This window comes from Monomorium pharaonis, chromosome 5 (assembly GCF_013373865.1).
Source record: "Monomorium pharaonis isolate MP-MQ-018 chromosome 5, ASM1337386v2, whole genome shotgun sequence".
Taxonomy (NCBI): Eukaryota; Metazoa; Arthropoda; class Insecta; order Hymenoptera; family Formicidae; genus Monomorium; species Monomorium pharaonis.
The window spans coordinates 27,888,223-27,900,876 of NC_050471.1; the positions used below are offsets into that span (position 1 = coordinate 27,888,223).

The window sequence follows — 12,654 nt, forward strand, 5'->3', positions numbered from 1 at the left end:
ATTTCTAGCAGAAGCTTTTGTTTTTCTATTACGATTCGTCTAATTATTCTGAGAATAAAGCTTCAATGAAAAACTGTTATTCTACATTTTCTACTTATATTTGCAAGAGAAATCTTTCCATTCTCGGTTATATCACGATTATTGAGCTTTTGTGTGTGTGTGTGTGTGTGTGTGTGTGTGTGTGTGTGTGTGTGTGTGTGTGTGTGTGTGTATAATGCATACATAAAATTATATACACAGACTATTACCAAGCATATATTTCTTTGGCTTTATTAAATTTTACACAGATTTCTTTAGATTTAATAAAGTTTATGAGAAACCACAAATTATTTGAAATAGTCGAACAAAACTGTTTATTGAATCTAAAGAAATCTTTCTCTCTGTGTACATAGTATATAATTTTATATATGTATATACATGCAAACGTCAATTCATTTTCTCTCTCTCTCTCTCTCTCTCTCTCTCTCTCTCTCTCTCTCTCTCTCTCTCTCTCTCTCTCTCTCTCTCTCTCTCTCTCTCTCTCTCTGTCTTCCTTTCCCCGTCTCACACCCGTTAGGGCGGCGGGGAGGGATTGATAGTAGGATGATAGTATTCTCTAGTTACCACACGAAGGTCCACGTTGATTAGCAACTTCCTTCTACGTGTTCCGTGCGTGGCCGTACGTACGCTCGGTCACACGGGAGCGGCAGCACGGCGGCGTCCACGGGAACGTCGTCGCACGCGGAAGTTTACGCACGAGGACGAGATTAACGTCGCCGCGAAATTAGGATTTATTGGGCGGTCGCACGTTGGCGACGATGGCGAGAGAGCCAAAGCAAAAAGCACCACGAGCGAGCGAGCGAGCGGGCGAGCGGGTTTCTGTGTCGGAAAATAGCGAGGCGAATCAGCGGCGGAAACAGGGCCGCCAAGGTTCTCTCGGCAATCCGCGGCCGGCAATCGGCGTCAATTTAAACAACAAGCTCGAATAATATCGAGCGATATTAATTGCGCGCGTAAACTGACGTCTGAATCCCAACGCGACGATTCGCGTACATTTAAATTCAGAAATCGCCGCTCCAGCTCCTCCCTTGGATAATAAAGGGGGAGGAAAAAAAAACAGGCACAAACGCAATAAAATAAAGGGAAAGTGGAGCGGAGTGAATTGACCAAAAAAAAAGAGAAAAAAAAACGCGGATCTCACTTTTCAGACTCACCGGGATTTTTTCCAACGGTACAATTCGCCGCGCGACACTCTCCCTCTCTCTCTCTCTCTCTTACTGTCGGCGTCCTCCCGTCCCGCGTTTATCGATACTTATGATACTTATTCAATTAGAACGCGGCGCGCCCGCGAAGGATCCGCGAAGGGCGATTATCGCGATATCGCGTCGCAATAATGACGGTCCCCGACGACGACGACGTGCGGAGGAGCGGCACTGGCGGCGACGGCGACGGCGGTTACGGGCTGCTGGCGAGCGTTTACGGGAGTGACAGCGCGAAGCCCGACGCCGCATTAGAGCCACGAAGCGACTAGTTACTTCCCTTGGCACTGCGGCAGCATTATACGTTATCGCGTGTGCGATATATAGGTAGGGTACGTGATCCACACAGGCCTGCCGCAGCCGCCGCCGCCGCGCTGGAAACGCGTAGATAGATCGATCGGGCGGGGATCATCACTCTCGGGCTCCGCGTACACGTCGGGTAACGTAATGCAATGTCGCTCGGCGGACACGCAAAATTTGCGGCCGATGCGCCTGGAATTTGTTCCTCCGGTTTTGCCCGTTAATTTACTTGAATTTCGTTCGCCCGCCCACGCGGAGCGAAAGGATATTGTTATTTTGACAATGCCTTTAGTTTCAAAATGAAAATCTTGAAATAAGATTATATTGCGTTAAATCGAAAAAATTTACTTGAATGAAGATTTATTTTAAGATTTTATATAGTTTAATCAGGAAAATTATATTTTTGTTATTTAAAAATAATTTTCTTGAATGGAAATAGGAAAACATGTTGTATAGAAAATACTGTATGTTCAAATCGAAGATTTTATTAGAATAAAATTATCAAAATAATAATATTATATTTTTGAAATAACAATTATAGTATTGAAATAAGGCTACAATATTGTCAAAATTCAAGAAGATTATATATTGTTGCGTACATATGAAACAATAAATGCGTTCATATGAATATACAGGGTGTCCCAAAACATGTAAGTTAACCCTCGTAAAAAGGTAGAAGGGATCAAGATGAACATAAAAGTCCAATATTGTTTTGGGTTAGGTCCACCAATAATCGAGATATTAACGTATGTAATCTGCAATTGATCTAATTAATTTCTATCGTAATTGTGAACAGTAAATTTAATGAAAGCTTATCGTATAACATTCACGATAGATTTTTTCTTTCGTGTTATGGCTCGAGCGGATCGAGTTCTTCCTTCGGCGCGTTCTCATTCACATAATTTGAAAAATTAATACCTCGATTATTGGTGGACTTAACCCAAGACCTAACCCAAGACAATATTGGGCTTTTATGTTCATCTCGATCCCTTTATGAGGCCCACATGGTCAGGGACACCCTGTATAAAAGTTAATTTAACACTTTTTTTTGCTGTGCAGAGAAAAGTATTTGCTATAACCGACTGTTAATTGCCAGCTTACAAAACAGGAGTATCGCGTATCGATTTGTATACATATATAAAAGTTTTTCGAAACTTCGAAGGCCATTAAGTCTTCATTCGTTCCAGAGATTTGAAAAAAATTTTTTATGAATTTTTAAAGCTCTTTTGAAGACACGAAAAGGGTCGAACTCGAGGTTTGTACAGTGAGAAAAAAAAATGTTGTTAAGGGGGATCCTGGAGTGCCTTTGAAATTTGATCGAGGTCGATAATGTAGAGTCATTCATGCACATTATTAATGAGATTTTATATGTATTTCTTGTATAGATTTAGAAATTCTTTTCTAAAATTAAAGTACACATATTAATATCAATCTATGAATTGAATTTTATATTGAGAACGAAAAAAATTTTTCTCATATTGCTCTACTTATCGACTTTTTACGTATACATAACCTAAATTTTCGTTTTTTCATTTTTCAATTTGCGAAATGCGAACCTTTTTTCTAGGTTTCTAATCTTATTTCTAATTGCACTATTTCTGAGAGTTTTTTCTAGGGGGCGACGTGATTATTTTATACATATAAACTATAGATTTTTCGTATAAAGCAAATATTGTCGTTAGGAACAATTTTTTTTATTTGTCAGAACAAGTCGTACGTCGCCCTATTCATTTTTGTGCGTATTTTAATCCTGTAAAAGGATTTTGCATTCTGTTATTCCAATTCGAAAATCCAAGTTCCCAAAAAAATTTTTCAACTTGATTAAATTTCTTCAGTTCAAGCATTTATGCATTTCACTTAAATACATAAAATACTTGAAGTTCAATTTAATTATATATTTATTTATATATTTGACTGAAATATATAAATAATTGAATTAAAGAAATTTTTTCAAATTGAAAAAAATTTAGTCAAATCTTTTTTTTCTCAGTGTAGGGACAATGTGCCTTTTTAAAACATTGTATTGCAAGCATACGGTAATTATGATTCAGAGCTTTATTTTTATATAGTTTTTGCTATAATGTTAGTAATAATAACATGTAATGTCCTACCAAAAAAGGATTGCAAAAGAAAACCATGATTTGCTCAGGTAATTACAGAGATGAAAAATCCTCACAATCATGATTTCTTCTACATAAAATCTGCTAAAAGCGAATTCTTCAAAAAACGTGAATGAAATCCGTATGATTTCCTTTTGCAAACTGCACAGTTCAAATCATAATGAGTATTACAGATAATATTACATCATTTTCTGCACGTTTGTGGTTTCCTAAAAATAATATGAACTTTTCGTTCGGATTTTTCTCGTAACGCGGTGTAAAGCGTAAAATAAATGGCTTCCACAAGTTTGTGGAGTAAATTGTAGAGTTTGTATGGGGTGCAAATGATTACGGAAACTCGACCACAAATCGGTGAGAAAGTCTATCGCAAAAGTAAGTGCAAAGAAGAAAGGGGCAGGTGCGCACGCTGTGTTTAATATCACGCGAATTCCACATTAAAAAATTGGTTTTTTAAAAAGCGCTAGGGGGGGGGGGTGAGTTTACCCGAGATCAGTCGGTTTCATCGGTAAAAAAGTATCAACGACAAAGTTACGCTGGCGTATCCATCTGAAAATCGGAAGTTCGCCCGCTTCCACTTCCCCCGCGAATCGCCTGCCTCACCTTCTTCTTTCTTTCCTTCCTTCTTTCTTTCTTTTCCGATACTTACAGCGAGGAAGACGCGAGGAAGGTGCTCGAGGCGCTTAGACTTCAGACGGCGGCGATGTCCTCCTCCGAATCCGCGACAGGCAGATCCGCTTGCCCTCCCCCTGCCCCGTCTACATTCTTCGTTCGTGGAGCATCGTTCGTCTCTGTAACAGCACACAGAGCGATTGATTGAACGAGGGTGTGCCGGAAATGAAGGGCAAAACGCTGACGAATGCGCGGGGACCGCGGGTTCGTTATTTGCGGATTATTACTGAAAAAGAGATGAGGAAGGGAGCGCGAGGGTGAAACGGATGGACGGAGAAAGAGAGAGAGAGAGAGAAGAAAAACACATCTATCGCAGCCCTAAGAGAGTAATGAAGACGAATTAGTACGGCAATAAAAAGCGTGACGACAGAAATATATTTAGCAAATAAAATAAATAATGAAGTCCTATTTGATCAGGGGAGATCGAGGGCGGACGCGTCAACGCGTCGCACTGCGTAATGGACTACAATTTCATGGGTCCGGGGGCTCGACCCAGCTCTATATTTTTCAGTGCCCGTCGTGAGATTGGTGTGTTGAATAAACAGTTTGCAAGTTCCCTCGTTTATAAGAGGTGGTGGTCACAGGAGCCTGGCGAATCGAAAACAGGGCCTTCTTCAACAGCATGTAAAACTTTTATTTAAAGAGATAGGTAAATGATGCGTTTCTGCTTTGAAAATATGTGTCTTTATTAAGAGTGAAATGCAAAATTAAAATAAATATGAAAATAAATAATGACAACATTTCTAAATAAATCTGTATCTGCGTATCTGATAGCCACGTTTCAGCCTCGCTAAATCATTTGTGATTAATAAAAGTAATTTCTTCCACGGGCATTTTTTTTTAATTTTGTTTTCTTTGTGAACTGCACATACATTTGTATATAAAAATTACGTTTTTCCGAAAATTTCTTTATTTTATTATAACTTAAAAAAATTGAGAACCGAAAAAAACTAATCTAATGTCAAATATCATTTGAAATGCTGCTTAAAAATTTTTAATTAATCGGATTAATTATTTGAGTTCTCATGGTTGCCGCTTTAAAGAAATGTAACAACACTTTTTCGAATAATTTTATGTGCGTCTTACTTTCTTTAATAAATTTACATATTGCCAAAACAGAAACACATTATACATCTATTAACGTTAAATAAAATGTCTTGAAACGTTAAATAAAAGTTTCACGTCTCAAAAAACCCATTTAAAGTTTTGTGTCAATTTAACACAATATGAATATGTATAAAGTAACGCAGATATTATGTAAAAAATTAACACAAAAATTAACACTTTGAGATAATTTGGAAACACATTTTTTCAGTAAAATTGGCGTTTGTGATGCATTTTTACATACATTTTTATTCATTAATAACTTTTCAAAACTTTGTTATTTTTATTTACAGCAATATCGAATATCAATCTAACGCAAAATGTTCAAAAGTAATACAATCACATTATGTTAAATTAACATTTGGATGTTAAAAACTTTACAGGGATTTTAATTGTAAATGCAAAACACCTTCTGTGCCGTGCACACAGGTGGAAGGCACCTGAGTACTGCAATACTATACATCAAGATACGGGATCCTAATAAAAACAATTCAACGAGGGCTGTATGCCGCAGTGTGTTGAATAACACCGGTCGCACCGGCGAAGTTTCGGTGGCGCGTCACCGAAACACGCAGCTTCGGCCACGACAGCGAAAACTTCGCCCCTCCCGCGCAACCCTCTCTCCACCACATATTAGATTTGATTCCCTTTCCTCCCGCCGCCCTCCTCCGTAACTGCACGCTATCCGGAGGAGCGCGCGTCCCTTCATTTCGGGCCCGCGGGCGAGTTTCGTTATCCGCGAATATATACATGTATATACGTCGCTCGGGACAAGAGGGCGAATGTCGAAAGCGGAAGCGGGAGGCACACGCGCTTATTAGAAATTCCAGTCGTCCGTGTATCTTCCGCCATTCTCTCCCCGACATCGAAATTCGCATATAAACGGATAAAAGGCACCCTGGTGGGAAGGACAAATAGAAAACGAGGGATTCGCGGATACTCGGGCTGAGGGATTTTTCGATTGGTCAATTCGTAAAATTCATCGTTCCGATTGTTCGATAAAAACGCTTCGAAGCGCCTGTAGCGTCGAGTGGACCGCATAGAACAAATTCTCGCGGCACGTGTTCGGAGGGGAGGGCGGGAGGGGGACGCGTCGCACAGTCACCCCCTGGAAATTAACGTTCGGGCAAAGAAGTTTCTCGAAGAGCTGTTCTTAACGTCCGAAACAGAGCGGAGAACATCGTTCTCTCTATTCTTCCCGCAGAAATTGCTTTCCACGTCTCGAGTGGCTCCCCCTCCCCCCCCCCCCCCCTCGAGGCGGAACGTCTCTCCTTAAGGATTCCGAGACGGTTCGCGATGTCGGATCGGGGCGGAACGAGGAAAACGTCTGCGAGGCTTTCGTTTATTAACACACAGGCAGACGGCCGCGCGCGTGCCGAGACGGCATCAGCGACGACGCGTGCACACATGCACACGCGGGCGCAGACGGACACACGGACGATCGTTGACCGAGAAACGAAAGGTCAGGGCGTCACTGGCTCGGCTTGGCTCGGCTGCACTGCGGCCCCAAGCTGAGTTTCGCGGCGCGGACATTTAGGAAATTACCCTCACGTGGGGTGAGGGCAGGCAGGAAGAGGGTGAGAGAGGGAGAGAGAGAGAGAGAGACAAGACCAGCCGGCTGCTCGTCGAAATATGCATCGGCGGCGCAGCCCGGCACCGCACCGGGCGTGCCGGGAGAAAAGAGGGGTTAAAAAAAAAAAAAGAAAGAAGAAGATCGCCGGACGTGTCCTATACTCGACTCTCGGAGGAAAGAGATTCCGCCGGGCCGACACGCGGAATCGATTTCTCCTCCCCGGCGAATAGGAAAAAAAAAAGAACGTCGGGGCGCCCGTGATTTTCGAGCGATCGAAAATGCAGAGGGACGCCGGGGAGAATAGCCCTCGGAGAGGAGATTTCCCCTTGAAGATACTTTAAAATACCACGGGCGGAAAGTATATTTAGTAAGTGTATATTTGCAGTGCTGCGCTTAAAATTATCTAGATGAAGATAAGATAGAAATAATTGAATTGTAAATTGTTCTAGATGAAGGATATAATTATTTTAACATTCAATTAGAGCCACAAATACCGAACACTTTTAACTCCCAGTGTATTCTCGTCCGAATGAGATATCCTTGCAATTCTATGCAGAGATAGTACTACGTTTTTTTTAGACGGTAAACTATGAGGAAAAAGTTCGAGCGACATTCGAGGGAAAGAAATAGATGGTAGGGCAACATCCATGCAGAGTAAAAAAAATTGTGTTTAATTTAACAGATATCGCATGTTCAAAACGGTCCACAGAGATTTTTATGTTAATCTAACATATTAAGCATATGTTAAATAGCAACATAAATATTATGTTGTATTTTAACATAAAAATAAATGTAAATTTTATAATTTGACATAATTTTATGTAACAATTTAATTAGAAAATTGTGTCAAAGTAACACATGTAACATGCTATTTTAACATATGATCATAATATTATTTTAACATGTTATATATATTAATTTAACATATATATGTTAAATAATTATTCTAGAAATGCTAAAAAAATTTTTTACAATATACAGATTGTCCCAGGATCATCGATAAAAATTTTATGTGTACATATTATTGGAATCAGTCCAATATTATAATATATGTGAATGCAATCGTACTTGGTTTTCTGTTTTTGGCGAGCCCCTTTTATTTACCTAGTAGGTGAATCTTTTTTACGAGAAATGCGCCATATCGGGGTAGATAGTAGTCCTCAAAAATAAAATGGTCCTTGTTAAAACTCAATTATAGAGTAAATTCAATTTTAACAGATAAATCCTATCACTAATAATGAGGAACATATTTATTGTGTAAAATTAAAGAAACGTGCACATTGTGTTATTTTTATACTTTTCTTTCAGTTATTCTAATAATTTAACACTTTACTTGAATTAACACAACAGCAATATGTTAAAGTAACAAGCAAATATGTTAAATTTCAACATAAAAGTTTTAACCAGAATATTTTTTAACAAAAAAACACAAAAAAAAATAACTGTGTAAGGACTTTACATTGAAATTTTAACGGAATTTTAATGCAAAAAAATATATCGGTGTACGTTAAAAATTGTGGAAACAATTGACGAGTTTTTTTTTTATATTTTCGATTCTAAAAGAAAGATCTAGGAGCGCTTCTTTCGGTAAATCTATATATGAATCACATCTGTGCTTGGAGCAACTGGGTATTTCCAAAAGAACCTCCGCGGAAATAGCGCGCCCGAGTGTTTTTCTCTCACCCCTTTCCACCCCTACCACCGCGAGAGATTTTCTATCGCCCGCGCTCAAGAACAAATCGCGAGATCGACCGCGGCATTGTTTGCATCGTCGTTCACTCCGGGTTGAACGATTCGTTCTCCAAGTACTCGTCCGTTCAGTCCGCCTATACATGTACGCGCGAGGTGTGCGCGATGTCGCCTGAAAGACGAATTGTCGCTTCCCCGGCTGGGGGAGAGAAATAAGACTTCGAAAATAATTCACCGACGCGTCTTGTTCGAGAAAATAAATCGCAGGGAGGCCTGCACCCGTCCTTAACAATCCCGAAGAAAGGATTCCCCTGTATCGGATATCGGACGCATTTGGAAAATTGTGGGGGTGAAAGGGAGGGGAAGGTACGCCGGGGCTATTTCGATGTCCTTCCACCATCCCTTTCCTCCTCCGCGTCGGCAAGATAGCGAAACCTGTGTCCGCCGCTGCGGATCAGAAACGCGCCACGAACCGGCCTGCGAGAGGGTCAGCAGTCGGTCGGACCCGACGCCGCAGTCTCGTCCCTATGACAGGGTAAAAGCGAGCGTGTATCGCCGGGTATTATCGGGGGATTATGGATGGCCCATGGACACGCTAACCCAGTGACATCTCTAGGTCAGCCCGACCGTTCCGTCGCTCGATTCGCCTCCGATTCACCATCGCGCATATTTTCAGACAGACTGGCATCAATTAAGGCCGAGGTGGAGATACCGCAGCCCTCCCCGCCCCCCCCCTTCCATTAAGTCCCAGAAACAACAACTCCCCTTTTAAGTCACGACGACCCTCATACGGAAACTTGCAGCAACGTTGCCGCAACGGTTGCGACACTACAGTGCAATGCTGCAGCGATCTTTCGAAAATGTTGTGAAAATAATGCCCTATAGCTTGACCCGCGTGAGATACGCAACACCGCCGCCAGATGGACGCGGCGGAATTCTACTTCTCGCAATAAAAAACTACACGAGACAGTAAGAGGCGCCCAACGCTATGAGATTTTTCTTCTCGCAAATTTCTCCCCCATAATCTTATACTCTGAAATTAAATACTCTCCAAGCTTTTATACTTATGTTCATTCGGGTCTTCAAAATTGAATTCGAAAAGGAAAGTAAATGAGATGCATTTTGATAGAAATTTTCTTGGCTCTTCTTTAAATAGAATATTATCAAAAAACATTATATTGTAATATTGCTGCAATATTGCGCTGCAGTATTTTGAAATTTTATTTTGCGGTATCGCAGCAACATTTCGCAACATTTTCGCAAAGTTGCAATCTTGCGACGAAATATTTCCTGCAATGTTGCTGCAATCTTTCCGTACTGCCTAACCTGTCGGTGTTCGCATTTAGGTTCGACATCGTCAGACCACTTTTCACTGGAAATGGAGGGAAAAAAAAAAACGAGGCGTTCCTTCACGTGCGCGGTGGCGACGGAGAAGATGCAACAAGAGCGGGAGGGGGTGAGCAGGAGAGAGAACGAGAGAAGTACATCGATAATAAACGTTATCGGAACGCATTCGGCGACGGCGGCGGCGGCGGCGTCGACGTCGGCAATCCTTGACCCGGTTATCTGCGTAAGCGAGCCAAATATTGACCTAATCTCTAACGGCGACTCGCGGCCGAACGTCCGAGGCCTGCCTGCGTTTTTTTTTTGTTTTCATAACTACCGGGCCATCGGCAAAGGTTGCCTCCTCCCTCCCCGTCCACCCTCTCTTCCTTCCTCCCCCTCGCTCGCCCCCTTCCTCGTAGGGGAGAAAGTCGAAAATTGTCGAATACATTAACGGTAATAACCGATCCGGGCGACGCGCCAATTCCGCGAAAAATTATCACGACCTCCGAGCCCTTACGCGCGCGCGCGCGTGTGTGTGTGTGTGTTTCCACACGAGCTTGTGTGTGTTTCGTTTTATGGAGACTTTTCTCGTTTCCCGTTTCTCACTTCGCCCGGTTTGTCACGGAGTGCGACGGGCCGTAAATAATTCTTTCGTGATGGAGAGAAAGAGAAAGAGAGAGAGAGAGAGAGAGGGCGAATGGTATCGGGAGCTGGTTGATATTTGGCGGGCCGACTACAGAGGGCAATCGGAAATTCGGCCGTTCGTGGCATGCGCGATAAAACGGCGAGACGGTACCGGAATGTACCAGACACCGAGTCCTATTTTCTCTCGCTCTCGGTCTCGTTTCGATGTTTCCAACCCCCCTCCCTTCTCCTCCGCCGCCACCCCCGAGAGACTCCCGCTTTCTTTCCTCGGTCGATCTCGCGGGGCGAATCAAGTCGGATCAACCCCCGCGGAATGAGAGACTTCGTCTGGTTTCTTTTTCCAACAGGCGGCTGCTGTACAGACCGTATATATCTTGCCCGCGGGAGGGAGGGGGAGAGGTTGGCCTCGACGATTAAAAAATCGGAGGACAATGGAGATGAACGCGAGCCAGAACGGATACGGTGAAGCGAATAAAAGTTTGATTGGCCTGGACCGGTCAGTGCGCGCAAAAAAGAAGGGTTTTCGACCTCGCAACAACAAAGTTGACACTAAAGTTAATTATAACGTAAAAAATTAATACATACGAGAGAAATGTTTTATATTAGCAAGCGGAGCTTTAAGCGATATGCGAGTAATGAAATAATATCGTGTTAATTACAAAGTGTTTTGTCATCTTAATAAAATAATTTGATTAGACAGTCAAACTTTTTAATTAAAACAGTGATATTATTTCATTATAGTCATCATATCAATCAAATTTTATATACTCACATTATTAGTGTATATATAACGTATATAAAATAGAAAATAAAATCACTATTATACAAGAGATAAGAAATTATTTCACAGCGCAATTTTCTAACAGATTTCGAACAAACAAAACGTCCTTTTGCGCACGATCATTCATCTCTATATGTTATCACTGAAACGTTCCCTTAGCGCAGACAAAGGTAAGGCCTCTGAAGTGTCGAAACAAGCGCCGACAAAAAATTCCACTACATTTATAATAAAATTATAATAATGCGCTAAAAAAAAGCAATAATAATTAACTTTTTGATAAAATAATTACAATTAAATATTTAATTAATGTTGCCAAATATTTAATAATTATATTAATAATTCAATCGATAATTAATCGATATTAAACATTATTAAATATTTGGGTATATTAACTAAGCATTTAATTTTAAAACTATTTCATTAAAAAGCTTACTAATTATCATCTAGATTTGATTATTGACTCCAAACGTTTGATGTACAATATGCACGCTAAAAAATTGGTATAAAAGAGTTTGGTATGAAAAATAATGTCAATTAATCATCTACTTAATATAACCAAAAATAATTTTACTTTTCTAAATGTTTAATAAATATTACTCAATTTGATTATACTTACTAAATTTAGAAAAGTAAAATTATTTGGTCTAATATTTATTTGGCATTATATTTCGCTCAACATTTAATAATTATTATCAAACTTTTTCCGTGTAAATAATAAAGTGTGACTATCACAAATACAAAAAAAGGAATAAGCATTTCTCGGTCCCGATGGGCTAATAATATTTTTTGCGCGAATTTTGTATGCACTTTCGCATTCAGAGATAAAATAAAAATGGAGTCTTCCGCATTAATCAAAACTTCCAACGGATTATTCGCACCGCCGGCCGCGGCCGGCGTTCCGGCCCGTGATTCACCTTGATTACCGTACTCGCGAAGCGTACAGTACATTTCTTTGTGGTGCCGCATTTTCGATGGCAAACGCACGACAGCGCGCGACGACGAACACGGGCGTTGCGTCGCATCGCGTCGCGTCGTAGCCGCAATGCAGCGCGCAACCCGGCGAGAAGAAAAATCGTTCGCCGACCGCCGCCGAAACTTCAGTGTCTTCCTTCCTTCCTTCCTTCCTTCCTTCCTTCCTTCCTTCCTTCCTTCCTTCCTTCCTCCCTTTTTGCTTTCGTTCACCCTCACGCTCACCTCGCACCGGTTGCT

General features: G+C 41.1%; 1 protein-coding gene across 4 annotated transcripts in view; it reads right to left on the reverse strand.

The window, feature by feature from the left end:
* Nucleotides 1–12,654, reverse strand: part of LOC105839497 (acetylcholinesterase) — a 41,052-nt gene that overhangs the window by 21,036 nt on the left and 7,362 nt on the right. Inside the window, exons 1-2 of one of the 4 annotated variants that reach the window (XM_036287007.1) lie at nucleotides 1,194–1,863; nucleotides 604–858 (exon numbers count right to left, since the gene is read on the reverse strand). The gene's annotated coding sequence lies outside the window, so the exon portion shown is untranslated. Of the gene's footprint in view, nucleotides 1–603; nucleotides 1,864–4,304; nucleotides 4,447–12,654 lie in introns of those variants that run through there. The other 3 variants (XM_012685838.3, XM_012685841.3, XM_012685839.3) reach the window with 3 other exon arrangements.